This window comes from Gymnodraco acuticeps, unplaced genomic scaffold (genome assembly GCF_902827175.1).
Source record: "Gymnodraco acuticeps unplaced genomic scaffold, fGymAcu1.1, whole genome shotgun sequence".
NCBI classification, from domain to species: Eukaryota; Metazoa; Chordata; class Actinopteri; order Perciformes; family Bathydraconidae; genus Gymnodraco; species Gymnodraco acuticeps.
This window is the reverse complement of record NW_022989995.1, coordinates 14,081-34,806: the sequence shown is the minus strand read 5'-3', so window position 1 is coordinate 34,806 and position 20,726 is coordinate 14,081.

Genomic DNA, 20,726 nt, shown 5'->3' with positions numbered 1-20,726 from the left:
ATTGAGGGCGGTGCAGCTGCCGTACCAGGCCATGATGCAGCCAGTCAGGATGCTCTCTATGGTGCACCTGTAGAAGGTCAGGATCCTCTCTATGGTGCACGTGTAGAAGGTCAGGATCCTCTCTATGGAGCAACTGAAGGTCAGGATCCTCTCTATGGTGCACCTGTAGAAGGTCAGGATGCTCTCTATGGTGCACCTGAAGGTCAGGATGCTCTCTATGGTGCACCTGTAGAAGGTCAGGATACTCTCTATGGAGCACCTGAAGGTCAGGATCCTCTCTATGGTGCACCTGTAGAAGGTCAGGATCCTCTCTATGGTGCACCTGAAGGTCAGGATCCTCTCTATGGTGCACCTGTAGAAGGTCAGGATACTCTCTATGGTGCACCTGTAGAAGTCAGGATCCTCTCTATGGTGCACCTGTAGAAGGTCAGGATCCTCTCTATGGGGCACCTGTAGAAGTAGCAGAGTATCCTGGAGTCCATGTTGAACCTCCTCAGCCTGCGGACGAAGAAGAGCCGCTGTCGAGCTTTCTTGGTGATGGTGTTAGTGTGATGAGTCCATGTCAGGTCCTCATTGATGAGTTCATGTCAGGTCCTCAGTGATGTGGACACCGAGGAACCTGAAGCTGCTGACTCTCTCCACCGTAGTCCCATTGATGGCGATGGGGGCGTGTCCCTCTCTCTGCTGCTTCCTGTAATCCACAATCAGCTCCTTGGTTTTGCTGACGTTGAGATGGAGGTTGTTATCCTGGCACCAAGATGTCAGTTTTCCGACCTCCTCTCTGTACGCCGTCTCGTCGCCGTCTGTGATCTGGCTGATGACGGTCGTGTCGTCAGCAAACTTCACGATGGTGTTGGAGCTGTGTGTGGCCACGCAGTCGTGTGTGAACAGGGAGTAGAGGAGAGGGCTGAGCACGCAGCCTTGAGGGGCTCCAGTGTTGAGGATCAAGGTGGAGGATGTGATGTTTCCCACCCGCACTGCCTGGGGTCTGCCCGTCAGGAAGTTCAGGATCCAATCACAGAGGGCGCTGTTGAGCCCGAGGTCTCTGAGCTTGATGACCAGCTTGGAGGGCACAATGGTATTGAAGGCTGAACTGTAATCAATGAACAGCATTCTCACATATGTGTTCCTCTGGTCCAGGTGTGAGAGGGCAGTGTGGATGGTGAGGGCTATGGCGTCGTCTGTGGACCTGTTTGCTCTGTAGGCAGACTGCAGGGGGTCCAGAGAGTCGGGGAGGGAGGAGGTGATGAAGGTTTTGACTAACCGCTCAGAGCTTCATGATGATGGAGGTGAGTGCTACTGGGCGGTAGTCATTGAGGCTGGTGATTTTTGTCTTTTTGGGGACAGGAACGATGGTAGAGTGTTTGAAACATGTGGGGACTACAGACTGCAGCAGGGACCTGTTGAAGATGTCTGTGAACACCTCTGCCAGCTGAACTGCACACACCCTGAGAACACGGCCAGGGATGCCATCAGGTCCAGGGTCCTTGTGTGGGTTAACCCTTTTAACCTGTTAAGCCAGAGAGACCCCGGTACCGGGGCCCTCCCGCAACATCTTGCAGGAAACAGTGTCTGAGGGCATCTTGTTACGTTCTTTGTGCAGGAAGCAGGACCCAAATGCAGATTTAAGTGACAAAATAATTCCTTTATTTCAAGGCTACAATATTCAGAGACAGAACAGAACACTCACCGCAGTTTACTCACAACACAAGACGAACCGACACTGAACACAGGAAGAGACAAGACTAAATACAGGAAGGGGTAATCGCAAGACGAGACACAGCCGGGCAGGGGAGGAGAAACACAAGGGCCACAGGTGAAAACAATCAGACAACTAGATACACCAGGGAAACTAACGACAGGAGGAAAAACACAGGAAGAAGGACCAGACAATATACAAGGATGAAAATACCCATAACCAGACATACAAAACTACAACACAGACAGATCCTAACAGTACCCCCCCCCTCAAGGGACGGATCCCAGACGTCCCAAAACAAAACCACAAAAAGTCCAAAACCACAAGCAGGGTGGGCGGAGGGGGTCCGGAGGAGGGACGTATTGCTAGGCCACCAGGGTGGGTGGAGGGGGACCGGAGGAGGGACACAAAACTAGGGCCAACAGGGTGGGTGGAGGGGGTCTGGAGGACGGGCTTGGGCTGACAGCCCAGGGGCAAGGCAGAGCTTGAAAAGGGGGTTATGGAGGGGCGAAGGCAGTGGCAGGAAGAGTCAGGGGGCCGGGCCCGAGGGCGAGGACCGCGGCACTCAGGGGGCAGGGCTCGAGGGCGAAGACCGCGGCTCTCAGGGGGCCGGGCAGAACCCGGTGTCGGCCGGACAGGAACCGGCGCTGGTGGGACAAGCCTCGGCAGGATCCCCCACGGAGTTGGCAGGACCCCCGCCAGGAGGGCAGTCGGCGGGACCCCCAACGGGACAGGACACAGGGTTGACAGGACCCCCGGCAGAAGGGCAGTCGGCGGAACCTCCAACAGGACAGGACACAGGGTTGACAGGACCCCCGGCAGAAGGGCAGTCGGCGGGACCCCCAACGGGACAGCACACAGGGCTGGCAGGACCCCCGGCGGAACCTCCATCGGCATAGGACATGGGATTGGCAGGACCCCCGGCAGGAGAGTAGACGGCGGGACCCCCAACGGGACAGGACATGGGATTGGCAGGACCCCCGGCAGGAGAGTAGACGGCGGGACCTCCAACGAGACAGACATGGAGTTGGCAGGACCCCCAGTGGAACCTCCAACGGACCAGGACATTGGGTAGGGACTTGAGACATGACTCAAGTAGGGACTCGAGAGGAGACTCGAGAGGAGACTCGAGAGGGGAACCAAGGAGGAACTCGAGAGGGGAACCAAGGGGGAACTCGAGAGGGGACTCGAGAGGAGACTCGAGAGGAGACTCGAGAGGGGAACTAGAGAGGGGACTCCAGAGGGGACTAGAGGAGAGACTAGAGGAGGGACTAGAGGAGGGACTAGAGGAGGAACTAGAGGAGGAACTAGAGAAGGGAACTCGAGAGGGGACTTGAGAGGGGAACTAGAGAGGGGACTCGAGGGGGGACTAGAGGAGGGACTAAAGGAGGGACTAAAGGAGGGACTAGAGGAGGGAACTCGAGAGGGGACTGGAGAGGGGACTCCAGAGGGGACTAGAGGAGAGACTAGAGGAGGGACTAGAGGAGGAACTAGAGAAGGGAACTCGAGAGGGGACTCGAGAGGGGAACTAGAGAGGGGACTCGAGGAGGGACTAGAGGAGGGACTAGAGGAGGGACTAAAGGAGGGACTAGAGGAGGGACTAGAGGAGGGAACTCGAGAGGGGACTCCAGAGGGGACTGGAGAGGGGACTCCAGAGGGGACTAGAGGAGAGACTAGAGGAGGGGCTAGAGGAGGGACTAGAGAAGGGACACGAGAGGGGACTTAAGGGGGAACTGGATAGGGGACTGTGGCAGCTGGGGCCGGGACTGGGGCCGGGACCATGGCTGCTCTGGCCAGAACTGGGGCTGAAACCATGGCTGCTGGGGACTGTACTAGGTCTGGAACCATGGCCGGAAATATGGCTGTATGATCCAGTTCTGAAGCCGGAAACATGGCTGTATGGGCCGGCTCTGGAGCCGGAATTGAAGCCAGAATCATGGCTGTAAGGTCCGGTTCTGAAGCCGGCAACATGGCTGTAAGATCCCGTTCTGAAGCCGGAAACATGGCTGTATGGGCCGGCTCTGGAGCCGGAACCATGGCTGCTAGGACCGGTACCTGAGTACGAGCTGGCTTCCTGACCTTGCGTCTTTTAGAAGTCTTTTGGAGGCTCCGTGGACCTCCAAACGCCAGGCGGGATCCCAAGAAAGGGTCAGAGAATGGGGACTGGCACTCAGGGCTGCGTGAGAAATCTCTGAGAAACTCAGGCAATGAGCCTCTCAACCATGGCATGTTGTCCACCTCCATTTGTGCCTTTTTGAGGACAGCCTCTTTGTCCCTTTTAGCCAAGGTTCTACTCCATTCAGCATAATGACTTTGAAGAGTGTACTCTAGGGATAACAAGTCCAAATCAAAATTAAAATCCGCTGGGTCCATTGTTGGTCGGTTCGTAATGTTACGGTGTGCAGGAAGCAGGACCCAAATGCAGATTTAAGTGACAAAATAATTCCTTTATTTCAAGGCTACAATATTCAGAGACAGAACAGAACACTCACCCCCCCCCCTCAACCCTGTGTCCTGTCCTGTTGGAGGTTCCGCCGGCTGCTCTCCTGCCGGGGGTCCTGTCAATCCTGTGTCCTGTCCCGTTGGGGGTCCCGCCGACTGCCCTCCTGGTGGGGGTCCTGCCAACTCCTGGTCCTCTTCCATGGGGGATCCTGCCGAGGCCTGTCCCACCAGCGCCGGTTCCTGTCCGGCCGACACCGGGTTCTGCCCGGCCTCCTAATAGCCGCGGTCTTCGCCCTCGAGCTCGGCCCCCTGAGAGCCGCGGTCTTCGCCCTCGAGCCCGGCCCCCTGAGAGCCGCGGTCTTCGCCCTCGAGCCCGGCCCCCTGTGAGCCGCGGTCTTCGCCCTCGAGCCCGGCCCCCTGAGAGCCGCGGTCTTCGCCCTCGAGCCCTGCCCCCTGAGTGCCGCGGTCCTCGCCCTCGGGCCCGGCCCCCTGACTCTTCCTGCCACTGCCTTCACCCCTCCATAACCCCCTTTTCAAGCTCTGCCTTGCCCCTGGGCTGTCAGCCCAAGCCCGTCCTCCAGACCCCCTCCACCCACCCTGTTGGCTCTAGTTTTGTGTCCCTCCTCCGGTCCCCTTCCACCCACCCTGGTGCCTTCGCTCCAAAAACCATTACCTCAGTTTTATCTTTGTTTAATTGGAGAAAGTTCTGACACATCCAGTCATTGATTTGTTCAATGCACTTACTCAGTGTTTGAATTGGAGCATAGTCTCCTGGTGAAATTGTTACGTAAATGTGTGTGTCATCCGCATAGCTATGGTAACTTATTTTGTTGTTTTTCATTATCTGAGCCAGTGGTAGCATGTAGATGTTAAAAAGAAGAGGCCCCAAGATGGAGCCTTGAGGTACCCCACATGTCATATTTGTCAACTCAGATGTGTATTTACCTATAGAAACAAAGTTGTTTCTGTCCTTTAAATAGGATTCAAACCAATTTAGAACTGTTTCCGAAAGTCCCACCCAGTTTTCCAGTCGGTCTAGTAATATGCTGTGGTCAACAGTGTCAAACGCAGCACTGAGATCTAATAACACTAACACTGAAGTTCTGCCACTGTCTGTGTTTAAGTGGATGTCATTAAAGACCTTTACAAGAGCAGTCTCAGTGCTGTGGTTTGGACGAAAGCCTGACTGGAACGCATCGAAATAGTTATTTAAATGCAAGAAATTACTCAACTGTTGAAAAACAACTTTTTCAATGATTTTACCTAGAACTGACAGGTTTGATATGGGCCTGTAATTGTTCATTACTGTAGCATCTAGATTATTCTTTTTTAAGAGCGGTTTCATGACTGCAGTTTTCAGGGCCTGTGGAAAAATACCTGAGTGAAGACATTTGTTTACTATATGAAGTAGATCTGAGGCCATGCAAGGCAAAACATCTTTGAAAAATCCTGTTGGAATAATATCAAGGCAGCAGGAGGAGGATTTCAGAAGTTGTATAATGTCCTCTAGGTTTTTATCATTAATCTGATGGAATTGTGTCATGGTGTTTGAATTGATGTTAAGTGGACACAGAGACAACACATTTGCTGTACCTGATGCAGAGGCACTGACTGCTTGTCTGATTTTCTGAATTTTGTCAGTGAAAAAGGAGGCAAAATCATTGCACGCCCTGGTGGATAGAAATTCAGAGGCTACTGACACTGGGGGGTTAGTTAGTCTGTCGACGGTAGCAAACAAGGCACGTGCGTTGTTTTTGTTTTTGGTAATGATGTCAGAGAAGAACGATTGTCGTGCATTTTTCAATTCCAAATTATAAAGGCCAAGTCTCTCTTTATAGATTTCAAAGTGAACCTGGAGATTTGTTTTTCGCCACCTACGTTCAGCTTTTCGACACTGTCTTTTTTCTGCTCTCACGGAAATGGCCTTTCTCCATGGAGATATTTTCTTCCCAGTCACTTCCTTTACCTTAGTTGGAGCAATGGCATCTATAACATTTTAAATTTTTTAATTAAAATGATCTACTAGCTCATTTACTGAGATGTTAGCAGGGGCAAGTGTGGAAGAAAAATTCTGAGTAAACATTTCCCTAGTATTTTCAGTTAAATATCGCTTTGTGGTTACCTCTTTTTGAACATTTTTGTGAACAGAAATAGAGCTTTCAAAGAAAACACAGGAATGGTCAGAGAGTGCAACATCAGTCACCACAACCTTAGAGATATTCAGACCCTTTGAGATAATTAAGTCCAGAGTGTGCCCCTTATTGTGCGTGGGTTCCGTCACATGCTGAGTCAGTCCATAGCTATCAAGAACACAAAACAGTTATTTTGCCCCTCTGTCCTGGGGGTTGTCAACATGGATGTTAAAATCACCAACAATGACTAGACGGTCAAAGTCAATACACACTATAGACAGCAGTTCAGTAAAGTCATCAAAAAAGCTTGCACAGTATTTGGGTGGTCTATAGATATTTAGGAACAGAGCTCGAAAGGAGCATTTCAGCTGAAGGGCCACATATTCAAAAGAATCAAAGTTCCCATAAGATGTCTTCCTGCATTGAAGGGAATCATTGAACAGAATAGCAACTCCACCCCCTTTCCTATGCATTCTTTCCTGACTCATAAAACTAAAGTTGGGAGGTGTTGATTCGATAAGAACAGCTGCACTGTTATTTTGTTCAATCCAAGTTTCTGTTAAAACATAAAATCGAGATTGTGCTCAGTGATAAAATCATTGATTAAAAATGTTTTTCCTGCCAAAGACCTGACATTTAATAAAGCTAGTTTAAGTTTGTTAAACACACTATCAGTCATGTTTTTTGTAACAAGCTGTGGCTGACATGGAATCACTGCTAAATTAGATAAACTCACACAAACGTTTGAGCGTTTCCTGTATCTAAGATGATTCACCGCTCTTAATCTATTACCTATCAACACAGATATCGGCAAAGCTATAGGCAGGCAGGGCCCCGGGATGTCCTGGAAAGAGTTGAGAGTGCCATACGCCCTTGAGCCTGGACCCAGCACATATCAGTAAGAGTTAGTTGCATTTTGTACACACACATCCTTATCAGGCTTCGGAGACTGCAGATGCTTTCTTGATGACGACGGGGGAGATGGTGCGCGTCTCTGCTTCAGTGATTTTGGTGGGCGTCGTTGAGGAGCGGGAGTAAAGGACATGCTGCCAGCCCTGCGTATCGCCTTAGTTTGGTTATTGGACTCCAGGAAGGAATCGGTGCCAGCCCTGCGTGTCGCCTTCATGCGGTCATCAAACTCCAGGGGGGTGGGCGAGGGTGAAAGGGTGAGCGGAGAGTAGAGAGAGCTGGGGGATGAATGAAGAGTATCCTCAAAGGCGTTGACAGGGGGGGGGGGGGGGTGACGGGCAGTGGAGACTCCTCCATGTGTCTCATAGAACATTCCTCAGGCGGGTGCAGTGATAATTCCTCAGGGTTTTCTGCGCGATGTGTTGTGTCTTTCTCCTGTTTTGATTCCTCTTGCCGCTTGTCCTTGGCAGAGGGAACAGATTGATGCCGCTTGTTCCTTGGCAGAGGGAACAGATTGATGACGCAGGCAGTTGAATATGTTAGAGATAAACAATTTCACTCCTGACTTGTTTCAGACAAACTCCATTTGCCTTGAAAAGAAGTCTGCGATCTCAGAAAAAGTTAAAATTGTCAATAAAATTGACAAAATGGTCAGTACAGGCAGTTGAAAGCCAGGTGTTCAGTGCAAACAATCTGCTGAATCTCTCCACTCCTCTTCTGACTGGCGGTAGAGGGCCACTGATGAACACCTCTGTACTGTATGTTGAAGCACTTATTTTTAACTGATATTATACATATGTATTATACTCTTATAAGATGTATGTAGATAGTATAAGAAATGTGCATAATACGACAGTTTAATGGTGGAGGTATACACACATATCGATAGATGTCTTGTAATGCACTGTTGAGGAACCTGCGACCCAGGTTTTTCATCTCCGACCTTGTCAGGTATTGAACATTCAATGAATAAAGAACACAGAATTATTAAATATAAAACACAGAATTTGTGTGATTATACTAAATGATTTACAAATAAACACCACTGCATATTTACAACTGTTACACATGCTGATGTAATGCAAATGTTTCCAACTTGGGATCAATAAAGTATATCTTGGACTTCCGGTGGGGCAAGATGGAGTAGGCAGTGTCGAATCTAGCTCCCGTAACTTTTATTCATTGACTATTTTAAATCCCCATAGTTTTGGCTTTGGCCATCTCCAGGTGGATAATTATTCCTCTCTAAACACTCTGGTGCTGGATTATGGCTTCCAAGCAGCAGAGATCGGGCAAGAAGGAGCAGTCTACCGTGCCGGCGGCAAATGGCGGTGACTTCAACATGGCGGCCTTGGCTAACTACCTGGAACAACACCGGAATGCTATCTCTGCGGATTTCAAGGCTACTATATCTACGCTCGAAGCGAAGCTAGACTGCATTCAAACCACAGTCTCCGATCATACCCACTCAATTAATTCGCTTGAATCCAACGCTAACGAACAAGAAGGACGCATACAAAGTTTGGAATCGATGTGTGCTAAGCTAGCTGAGAATAATACTAAGCTACAAGCTAAGTTGACGGACCTCGAGTCTCGCAGCCGCCGTAACAATATCAGGATCATTGGTCTACCTGAGTCCATCGAAGGGCCTCACCCCTCCACCTTGTTTAGAGTCGGAGAGGTCCTGATAATTTATTCCGGGAAATTACTCTGACCTACTAATTGACCTGACCGAAGTTATTGAGTCTATGTAAGTTTGCTGCTTGGCTCAGATCCACCAACGTCAGCAAGATCTCACCTCTATTAACTTCCCGAAGAACCTAGGTTCAATTAACTGCTGTTTCAATTCAGACAACTCTTTTAATCTGTTTAAGGGATCCCGAAGGATTTTGATATCAGTAAATGGAGTGTGCTCCTACCTAAGTGTGTGTGGCAGGGTGCAATCTTACCTTTGAAGCAGGAGAGGAGGGCACAGGTGTCTTTTAAATTATCCCAATCCAACTGGTGGGATTCAGTTTATTTGAAGAAAAATAGGTCCAAACTAATACAGGGTTTTTACCTTCTCTCTTTACAACATTATAATCATACTAAAAACCTGGTGCTGTGATCATGTTCAAATATGAAACTTTAATTCACAGTCTTACATTTATTACCAAAATGTTTTAATTTCAACTGCCCAATTCAGTTGTGACATTTTAAAATTCTCCCGATAGAATTTAGAGGTATTTCCTCGTAAAAAGACCGGTGACCATAAAAAGCGCATTCAACTTTCCATTCACCAAATCAATTCACATCAGTTTCATACCGTTTTTTCCGACACAGACAGCGGGTATAACATTCAAAAACCCATACCTGTCCGCAAAAATTCGGAGGGAAGATTTTCCTCACAGGTGGCGGTATTTATAATATTCATACACTTTTTCCGACACAGACGGCGGATTAACATTCAAAAACCCATACCTGTCCGCAAAAATTCGGAGGGAAGATTTTCCTCACAGGTGGCGGTATTTATAATATTCACAAACACATCTCTCATCAAATCATTCCACTCAGCCAGAGCCCTAGAGAGATAAGAGTTACGACACTCCCATAGACCTCCGTTGTAAAAAATGGCGGCGCCTACTTCCGGGGTATGGACATCGAAATAGTTCCAAATATTGTCATTTGGGCGTTGAACCTCATTCACTCGCGTCGATTAGTTCCAGAGGTAAGTTGCTGAAATATCGAACTCTTTTGAATTGTCAACTGTCTATATTGTATCAGAGGCCCTTTATGATGCTTATACTGGTCTTCATTTGTATATGCACAGCGTAATTATCTATATTTTATCTTGGTTGTTACAACCAATGTAGCTAGCATTGCCTGCTAGTTAGCTAGCGCGACTTCGTCAGCTTTGAAGGTAATATTTCAGTAATGAATCGCTAGCAGCTTATATATCTATGATGCTGGCTAACTAACAAGCAGGATTTAGATTGATTATGTGTTTTTATTGTTATTTTGGTTTTTATCTGCTGAACCTGACCGTGTCAGCCATCCTTAGTCGGCTTTTTCTGTATGATATGACTTAACTGCTAGCACTAGTAGAAATGAGGTGGCGTTTGTGATAAATATTTCATTTAATATTTCATTGAATTTTGGGATATACTAACATTTCATTATGTGACATGTTGACTGTACTTTTTTTTTTTTGTACTGTTCCTTGTTAACTCATCTGTACTGTACAACTAGCCTAGTGCTACTTTTTAATGCTTGATGGCATGCTAGGATAGATTCCTTTGTATTGTAATATACACACTAGTTTAATGATTGTTCTTCAAAGGTATTATTCAGTCTTAAACAAATAATAGCCTACTGAATAGGCTACTCTACAGCAGTGAATGAAGGATGAGCCTAAAACATGGTCATGTAAAAATGTAAAACGTATCTAAGTAATAGGCTACCAAGCTTTCCGTTGTCACCCTGCCTCTCCAAATGCAAAACTGTCATTAAAAAGTATGCAATAATGCAATTACAGCTGAAAAAGTACTTGGGTGTGTGTGTTTTTTTTATATATATATTTACCATTCAATAACGCAATCGCTGCTGTCTGTCTGTCCCATAGAAGAACATGACAGCGCAGCGCAACTATACTACGGACGTGACTGCCCTAGCAGTAACAGCAACATAGCCTGCTTGTGCTACCACACTTTCCCCTCAAAATATCGTTAAATAACGAAACTTATAAATAGTGCCAATCCATACAAAGTGTAACCACATCATGTAAATATGAAAGCAATCTTTAAAAAATAACAGCGTTGGTTTAATCTATGACAATTTTGACCATGTTTGTGTTGTTTTTGCCATAGAGAAGCATTGCAACGGAAGTGCGTTTTGAACTATCCCGGCATACATAAACCACGTGACCGGCTGGCGGCGACATCAAAGAGTGTCGTAACTCTTATCTCTCTAGGGCTCTGCACTCAGCCAACAACCAAGAAATTCGAGAGATATTTACCCCGTCTGGCAGAACCTTACCGAGAGCTAGTTACCCAGCTCTGAAGCACAAAGCCTACCGGGAGAGAGTCTACCAGGGGTTTCCCCCCTCTCTCTCGCGCTCTCTCAAAAAACCAGTCTCTTTATGCAAAAAAAACTGGATCCAAACCCCAAAAAACAAACTCCTCCTCTACACCCAATTTGTGGAAAACTGCGCATGCCCTCTAATGTACAAGGCTAAACATGACCCGACATGTTCCATAGCTTTATGACATAAGACACACCTTCTCATGTTAGTGTGAAAAGGACATGAACTCTTTTTGGCCTCTAATGTGTTTTCTCCTTAAGCCTGGAGCCCCCCCTCCCTGTGTACTGCTGTCACAGGAGAGGAAGAAAACGGCCTACTCTCTTTATCAGAGACACCCATAAATCATAGACCTTACAAACTCAACCTAAACAAACCACTTTGTTTTGTTTATACTGTAACTATAGAAAAACCTAAAATATGAAGCATTTTCATTGTGGGTTATACAATAATATAATTGATTATATTTGATTATAACTAACTTTCGTTTTTAAGTATTAAACATACTATGAAAACTCGCAACACCCTCTTTTCAAAACGCAAAGTTATGAAATAGCAACAGAAAAAATTGTAAGCATACATACATATTCAAAAACCGTCAAGAAGCATTCTCATTATGGGTTTATACAAGAATATGATTGATCATGTATGATTATAACTAACTTTCGTTTTTAAGTATTAAACATACTATGAAAACTCACAACACCCTCTTTTCAAAACGTAAAGTTATCAAATAGCAACAGAAAAAATTGTAAGCATACATACATATTCAAAAACCGTCAAGAAGCATTCTCATTATGGGTTTATACAAGAATATGATTGATCATGTATGATTTATAATTAACTTTCGTTTTTAAGTATTCACTTCATACCATGATCTCAATTAACTTTCGTTTTAAGTATTCACTTCATATAAAGATCTCAACACCCTCTTTTCAAACGCAAAGTTATCAAATAGCCACAGATAAAATCGTAAAAACACATACATATTACATCCGTAAAACTCCAAGCATCAATATCATGAAAAGTTCTTCAGTATGTGTAATCAGGACGACCTTTTGATGAACCTGGTGTGAAAAAACACCGAAAACATAGTACCGTACAGGAATGTCCTTGGGCGAGGGGCCCATCTGTTGTAGACTCCTAAATCCATGTTGCTATCTGATGTAAATCCTTGAGCTTGACAATGGAGGGGTTGCAGTTTTTCGCTGGACGACATCTCCAAACGAAAACCAGATAACTCGGTCGACAGTTGTTATGGATTTTTTAGACCTCGTCAATAATCGCTCATGACTTTGTGACAAGGTCAATGAGTCCCCACACAATGATAGCACAAACGAGGAACCAGAGGCATATGAAACAGCTTAGCTGGCACTCGCTCATGACATCCTGTGTGTGCAGTGTGAGATTAGGTGTATGTGGTGCCAGTGTGGTGCTGGTGGTACTTGTTGTCGTCTTCCGTTGGTGACTAGGACACATCACTTGTTGTCGTCTGTTTCTACCGTCTCTCCTGGCCTGTGACTACGACCCTGCAGTGGCTGGCGTGGACCCACGTGGCTCTCTCGGTGACCTTGACCGCTTTCTGGGTGATGAGGAGCACCTGGTAGGGACCTTGCCAACGGTTGGATTTCCAGCTCTTTCTCCGGAAGTCCTTGACCAGCACGAAGTCGCCGGGTTGGAGATGGTGAAGTGGACCAGTGGCAGGGGGTAGGTAGGGCTGCTGCTACCTGGCGTCTGATATCTGACCATGCAGTTATCAGGTAGTCGTCATCCTTTCCTGGGAAATCCACTGCGATCTGAGTGGTTTTTTGGGCAAAGATGCACTCTGTCCTCCAGCACTCGAAGAATCGTCCTCCTCCTCTGGCGGGGTCATAGGTGACTCAGCCGCTGATCCATTCTGCACCAGTTTTCTGGTTTCAGGAATTGGCTTTACTGGAAACCCTGTGCCTGAAGTAGTTCCGCTTGGCAGGTTCAATTCCTCTTGGTAGATTCCAGAGGTACTAATATCATCCATATAGTTATGATCATACACGTATGCGACCTCTGATTCATTAATAATTGTTTCATTTGAAACAATTTCCCCCAGGAATCCTTCCAAGGGGTCTGGTACTCCATGTTCCTCTGGAATTTCTATTGACAGCAAGGTGATTGTTTCTCCTCTTACTCAGTTGGCCTCTAACGGCAGAAAGCACTGGGCCATAATTTACTCTTATCAGTTTAACGACCTGACAGCCCTACACCTTCATGCTGTTTGAGAACCAGCAAAAAAGAAGGAGAGATCTGCTAAAAAAAAAATCAAATTTAAATGAATACTCTTTTAGGGTGTAAGCGTATAACAATTAAAAATAACTGAAAAGAAAACTAATAGTGTAAAGTTAAAAAAAACAAAAACAATGAGAAAAATAATATAAAGGTTATTTTCCATTTCCTCTTTGATACTGAGGTATTCTCCATCCAAGCTCTAATGATCCATATGCTAATAGACAAAGTTTCGTCTTGCCATCTTTCTTTGCATAATTCACTATAGATTCTAACAGTTCTACTGCTAAATCCTTTGCATTGGAGCTATTGCTTGTTACTCAGATTTAAATTCCCTCTTTTGCTCTATAAAATATCCCTTGGCACAGAATTTACCAAGACAAATTCTAACTTATTGCGGGAAGATCCCACAAAAAGCCATCCTCTCCTGTGGAAGAAAACACATTAACTGCCACGTGTGTGTGCAAAACATGTCATGTGATGTGAGATTGATAGCATCAACAGTGGATGGGTAGGCCGCAGTCATATTCCTATCTGGATTCTAAACTCAGTTGGCTCGGGTGAACCGGTCCTCTCTTCTGGAGTGAAACTACTTTCCCAGAAAATTGACTTCACTGTATCCAAACCTTCTGATTTAGTTTTAAGCTAACCCTTCTCTGGACTTTGCCCCTTTCTGGTCACCCATACACAATTTCTGAATTTAAACGGAAAAGGTGTGATAGTTAGATATGACCTGACCTTTGCCCTAGGTAGCTTTTCCATACATATAGGAATATATTCAGCCTTGTCAAATTGATTGGAATGTCCCAATTTGTTTTACAGTTTTTTATACTCTACTCTTTGGCTGCTCTAATGCCTGATACTTATATGGTAAAGACCAGATAGGTGTGATTCCCTTTATCCTGCAAGGGTGACAAAACTTTCTCATTTTTAAAGTGAGTGACATTATCCATTCCTATTTTCTCAGTTTTTAGGAAAAATACTTATATGTTCCGCCATTTTAGCAGACACTGTGTTCCAGTTACTCTGGTCAAAGGATAAACATGTTTATGACTCCCTCCATTTATCAAAGGTCACAAGGAAATACTTATTCCCACTGGGAGTGCGGGTCAGAAAAGGACCTGCTATGTCAGCACTAAAAATGGTTAGTGGTTCTTCCTCTATTATTTTAAGATGCTCAGGATGAACTTTCTTAAACCCATCCACCTCTGCACATTGAAGACATGTTGACCATGTGTGTTGTAGGTGCAATCGCAGTTTTGGTAAGAGGATTTTATTGTGGAGACAATATTTTCTCATCTGAAATAGGCCCACATGGCCTAAACTGCTGTGTAATTCACACACAACCTAAGGAGCTTCTTCAGGTGGTACGTGAATGCTTCCACCCTTTTTCCATATTCTAGGGAATATGGCAGTCAGGTGGTTAACTCGTCCCGTGCTTTAAGCAAGGTAAAACTTCTCTATTACCCTGATAGTCAAATTATATCTTATATGTATGGCTACGGACATGATTCCATTGTACATGTCTGCCTTTAACTCTGCAATAAGACCCTCAATAGATGGGCATGTGTCAGCGCTTCACCTTTCACATTTTTGAACTGCCTTTGTTCCCAATTATTAAGCTCTTCTTTACCCGTTTTTTAACAATAATCACTATCAGTAATAATACGGATGTGTGTTATTTTACCTTTTTTAGCAAAAGGAAGTCCCTCAACAAATGGCCTTTTCCTCAGCAGGCTGTACCTGGTATTGCACCCTTTTGCTTGCAAAGTACTTCACCTGAATTCGTTTTCATTATAAAGGCCCAAGTGGCTGCTTGGTCACCTTTTCGCAAACTCCCCTCTGTCAACAGTGTTATCTTTGGAGCAGCGGTTTCCTGTAAAGGTGTCATTATTTCCCTTTGTGGCTTACTTCCTGAGGTCCTCTACACTCCACATCTGGATCAGACATCATCATCTTCCATTTTCTCCATCTACTCATCATTGTTTCTGCTCCCTGAACAGTTTGTTTAGTAGCTTCAGATATTGAAAAATAAAGAGTGTATATGCACATTTTGGTACCTTGAGACATTTCTCTCAGGGCTGGATAAAATCTGAATGCAAGTGCAAGATGCTTCTCTTCAGGAGATAATTCTTCCTCTGTTCCTGATCAAGTCATGGACATGAATAACACATATTTTCTATCACCCTGGTTCCTTATCTCCACACCTCCTCCTAAATCATTCGTGGCTAGATGAACTTCTCAAGCTTTCTTCTTATCTCACATTGTTAGTTTCTGAGAATTGGTCTCAACATACTATTTTGGTTTTTGATATTTGATATTATTGTTCTGGTGTTAAGATAATTTTTTGAATCTCCCTCTTTTCTTAACAACTGGAGCTATGTCTATTTTAGATTCGACTTGGTTAAGAGTTGATTTATTCATTGGTGAGAGGAACACGATTTCCCTTGTGCTGGGGTGGGGGATGCTTTGGGAGAGTTCCTTAAAATCTCCAGATCTTCCTCTGTGCTGAGGCCATAAAACTTTTAATGGTCTTTCGTGCTCTGCTCAAATTTTCTTCCCCTCCAGAGGTCACGCCTGTCTCTGACCCCGTGTGCTGCGTGTTTCTGCAGCACCTCGGGAGCAGATTTTTTTTTTTTTCCAAAAGTGTATTCTCCTTCATGAGCAAAATAGCACCACATTTAACTCTCATTGACTTGTCTTTAAAGCGTTCTTTAAGGCTTGAATTGAGTCTTCTGTTGTGTAACGGAAAATCCCATTCCCAAAAAGGGGTCAAAAGTAAATAGTTTAGTTGATTTTGGTAAAGTATTTGAGCTTTAGCTTCGCAAAAAACTTTCTCATATTAGTTTTGAAGATATTGTTGGGGCTTGATATCTGCTGATAGTTCCCACATAGGTTTTTTCTTAAAAGTACATTCAAAACAACCGGTATTTGTGGGTCATCTGATCACCACATTGCCTACTGACAGTTTAATAGTCCTTATCATATTATCACTCTGTGCTTGCATGCTAGGACCTATTCTCTTTGCCAGAGCTACTGCTATTTCCCCTGCATGTTTTAGCTTCCTATTAGCAGGGTTCATTAACCTGGTTTGTTGATCCAGTTTTAGGATTTTCAATATTTGACATTATTATTTCCAACATTCCTTTTTCCCTGAATACCATGTCTAACAATGTGTTTTCTTCTAGTCGTAGATGAGATACTCCAAAATGGCATTTTTGAGCTTTTATCCCTGTATGGTGGAGGTAGGGTCTCAGACATTATACCACCTGCTTGTTGCTCTCTGTCAAACAGTAGTCTGACAGGAAAGTATTTTGGTCGCGGTACGCCCGTGGGTCTGGGCTAAGCTGACCAGGGCGGGCAGAAGCTCCGGATTTTGCTTCTGTGTATCCCTCCCTGTGTGGTTGGCTCCGAGTCATTAAAAACTGCGTTCTAACCTCGTCCGCCATTTATTTATTTTTGTTTGTTTTAAAAAAACAAAAATGTATTTAAGGGTTCAAGTTCACTCTTTTATACACATGCAAGTTCCTAGGCTTTACTCCCGCCGGGTGTACAGTCCGACTATACCGTCACTTGGTTCTAGGTTCTCTTTCTGGATTCAGCTAGTACATGCGGGTACCTCAGCTAAGAGTGTTATGTACCGAGCTTCAAATTTTTTCAACAGCATAGGTACCTTTAGACCTATGTTTATCTTTATTAAATCTCCCATTAACTCTTCCCCACGTTATGTTTTAACGCAAAAGTTCAAACCGCAGCTCTTTGTCAAGTCCTACCTATAAGTTTCAAAGCAATTGGACAGGTACTGAGCAGTGCTCCTACGGCTGACTTCACTATAGCCACCAAAACCTGTGTTAAAGGGACCACAGGGGCTTCTCAATTTGGCTAGGGGAAGAAGAACCTACTTTAGCTTCTTTAACAGACAGCAATATCCGATATAATATAACCCTCAGTCCGGTGCAATAGTATCAACTTAAATTACTACACTTTTAGGTTTAATTATATATTCTAGGATTTGGGGTAGGTATTTTAACAAGACTTTCAGCCTGTATTTCACTGATTTGTACTCATCGACTTTTTTCACTAGGTCGTTTTGGTTCTTGTATTTTGACTCTGTAAAAATATTACTTTTCACAGAGCCCCACGTTGGGCGCCATGTTTAGAGTCGGAGAGGTCCTGATAATTTATTCCGGTAAATTACTCTGACCTACTAATTGACCTGACCGAAGTTATTGAGTCTATGTAAGTTTGCTGCTTGGCTCAGATCCACCAACGTCAGCAAGATCTCACCTCTATTAACTTCCCGAAGAACCTAGGTTCAATTAACTGCTGTTTCAATTCAGACAACTCTTTTAATCTGTTTAAGGGATCCCGAAGGATTTTGATATCAGTAAATGGAGTGTGCTCCTACCTAAGTGTGTGTGGCATGGTGCAGTCTTACCTTTGAAGCAGGAGAGGAGGGCACAGGTGTCTTTTAAATGATCCCAATCCAACTGGTGGGATTCAGTTTATTTGAAGAAAAATAGGTCCAAACTAATACAGGGTTTTTACCTTCTCTCTTTACAACATTATAATCATACTAAAAACCTGGTGCTGTGATCATGTTCAAATATGAAACTTTAATTCACAGTCTTACATTTATTACCAAAATGTTTTAATTTCAACTGCCCAATTCAGTTGTGACATTTTAAAATTCTCCCGATAGAATTTAGAGGTATTTCCTCGTAAAAAGACCGGTGACCATAAAAAGCGCATTCAACTTTCCATTCACCAAATCAATTCACATCAGTTTCATACCGTTTTTTTCCGACACAGACAGCGGGTATAACATTCAAAAACCCATACCTGTCCGCAAAAATTCGGAGGGAAGATTTTCCTCACAGGTGGCGGTATTTATAATATTCATACACTTTTTCCGACACAGACGGCGGATTAACATTCAAAAACCCATACCTGTCCGCAAAAATTCGGAGGGAAGATTTTCCTCACAGGTGGCGGTATTTATAATATTCACAAACACATCTCTCATCAAATCATTCCACTCAGCCAACAACCAAGAAATTCGAGAGATATTTACCCCGTCTGGCAGAACCTTACCGAGAGCTAGTTACCCAGCTCTGAAGCACACTTTGAAACCACTTTGTTTTGTTTATACTGTAACTATAGAAAAACCTAAAATATGAAGCATTTTCATTGTGGGTTATACAAGAATATAATTGATTATATTTGATTATAACTAACTTTCGTTTTTAAGTATTAAACATACTATGAAAACTCACAACAACCTTCTTTTCTGAACTTCTGGCTGAGGTCCTTGGTGACAGCGTTTTTGAGTCTCCACCGGAGTGCGACAGAGCGCACCGTACACTCTCCAACAAGCCAAGACCGGGTCAGAGACCGAGACCCGTGGTCATCAGGCTCCACAGATTCCAGCAGAAAGATAAGATCATCCGTGAGGCCAGAGCTAAGAGAGGCAAGCTGCAGTACCGTGGGACCCCCATTGCAATCTACGAGGACTATCCTTCTGAGATAGTGGAGCAGCGCAGGGAATACCAAGAGGTGATGTCTGAACTTTACCAACGGGGCTTCAAGCCTACTACTTTTCCCTGCGAGGCTTAACATCACACTGAAGGATGGGGCCAGGAAGAGACTTTCCTCCGTTTCTGAGGCCAAGGACTTTATTGCAGCTAACCGATCTGGTATCGGCTCTCATGCCTCCTCCTCCGCCTGACTGCTGCGGTTTGGTAACGTTAGCCCATTTTACTAGCCTTACTGGCTACCTAAGTAACTTGTCTGTTAGTTCACATGGGTTCTAATTATGCCGTTAACACGCAGACAGACATGTGTGTTTTTCCAAGGCTAGACTTCTTATATTTTCCTTTTTTTGTGTGTGTTTCTTGCCGTTATGAATGCCTGTTGATAGGTCACACGTTATCTGCAGAGTATCGCTTTTGCCTCTAGAGGGATTCACAGCTCCATTGATGTGGAGCTGATGCACTAGCTTATTTTCTTGTCCACCTGTGCCTTTACCATTCAGAGATTTCTTTTGCACTTTATTTGATTTCCTATTATGTCTCATTTAGGGTATCTGTATGGATAAAATACATTGTATTTACTTGTTGGACCGGCTGTTCATGCTGATTTTTACTGCACTGTGTTCTCTTCTCTGTTCTCTGTGGTTTGGTATTGGCATAGATTTATCTGCATAATATTTGACAATTTCATATTCACTTACCCATCCACTTGTTCTGTGTGGGATAATATGGGGATGGTTTACTGTGCATTTTGGGTTTAGCTATAGGTATGGCCACATGGGTTTTTTTTGGTTTGTTTTTGTTTTGTTTTTGTTATTATCATTACTATTATTATTTTTCGTCGTCCTCTCTTCTCTTTCTCCTGTGTATGCAAGACAGTGTTTATCCAGGTAAACTTGTCTTTGAGGAACTTCCTAGATGGTGTCTACATGACAACGACAGGTAGAGGAGTGCGCCTGATTTCCTGGAATACTAAGGGCATGAACAACGCTACTAAGATTGGTAAGGTAATGACGCGGTTGCAACATCTGAATGGAGATGTCATATTCCTGCAGGAAACTCATCTTAAATCTTCTGATACCCTTCATATTAAAAGGGCATGGATGAGTCACTTGTTCCACTCAAAATTCTCCCATAAAGCCAGAGGGGCAGCTATTATTATTCACAAGAATGTCAGATTTGAATTGACAAATTTGATATCAGATCCTAATGGTCGTTATGTCATAGTTTCGGGCATGCTACAGAACACACCAGTGATACTAGCTTCTGTCTACGCTCCCAATTGGGATGATGGTAATTTTTCTTTGCTCAAATTCCCAACGCCGACAATATTCGTATTATTATGGCTGGTGACTGGAATTTGGTCCAGGACGTGAGTCTCGACAGGTCGCTAACACAAGCCACTCTCTCCAATTCGGCCAAGGTAGTAATGCATCATGATTAGGACTCTTAGACCCCTGGAGATTTATTAACCCGCAAAGTAGAGCATTTTCCTTCTTCTCGCACAGGCACCACACTTTTTCACGAATTGATTTATTTTTACTCTATAACAATTTGATTCATCTAGTCAATTCATGCGAATACCATCCGATAGCCATCTCAGATCATTCTCTCACCTCGGTTGACATTAATTTCCCTCTTGGTATGTCCCCCCCTCCATTATGGAAATTAAATTCTCCCCTGCTGTCAGACAGTGA